A 998-nucleotide genomic window follows, 5' to 3' on the forward strand; every position below is an offset into this window, starting at 1 on the left:
TTAAATTCAAATTACGGCAAACGTAAATAAACAAACAAAGTTTGCTTTTAGAAGCGTTGAGATGTCTTAGAAAGTTAAAGAAGTGATTTTAAATTCTCAATGCAATTATCATGCGATTGAGAATTTTTATATATATATATCTATATATATATATATATACTTATATAATATACATATACATACACACACACACATATACATATACATATATATATGAGTATGTATATGTATATATGTATATGTATATATATATATATATATATACACATACATACACATATACATACATACATACATACATACATACATACATACATACATACATACATACATACATATATGCATACTATTTCAATCGACACTTTGTCGGTTACAATGATGAGGATTCCGGTTGATATGGATCAATGGAACCACTTGCTCATGAAATTAACATGCAACTAGCTGAGCACCCTACAGACATGCATACCTTTAATGCTGTTCTCAGGGAGATTCAACATGACACAGAATATAACAAGGCTGGCCCTTTGAATAACAGGTACACCTCATTTTGCCAGCTGACACAATGCACTGCCAGGTATTGAAACCATGCCCTTACAATTGCGAACTGAATACCCTAACCACTTACCCACGGATTCCTAAGCAGATGCTCTATGGAGAACTTGTGAATGGAAGGAGACTCCGGCAGAAACCAAGGCTGCGATTTAAGGACTGTGTCAAGTCCTCATTAAAGGCCTGTGATATGCAGGACACTGACTGGGAGAACAATGCCTGTCATCACCACAGATGGAGGAAGCAGGTTAAGGAGGGGATCAACACTTTTGAGAGAGCATGTATCCAGCATGAAGAACTTAAGCGAGCTGCGCGAAAGTGCACAGCTCGTATAGTGAATGGGGAAAGCTCGGTCTGCAATGTTTGCAGTCATGTATGCTTGTCAAGAACAGGGCTCATTAGCCACCAACGGAGCCGCAAATGCAAAATATAAGTTAGTCCTAGAGCGC

Source organism: Octopus bimaculoides, chromosome 4, assembly GCF_001194135.2.
Source record: "Octopus bimaculoides isolate UCB-OBI-ISO-001 chromosome 4, ASM119413v2, whole genome shotgun sequence".
NCBI classification, from domain to species: Eukaryota; Metazoa; Mollusca; class Cephalopoda; order Octopoda; family Octopodidae; genus Octopus; species Octopus bimaculoides.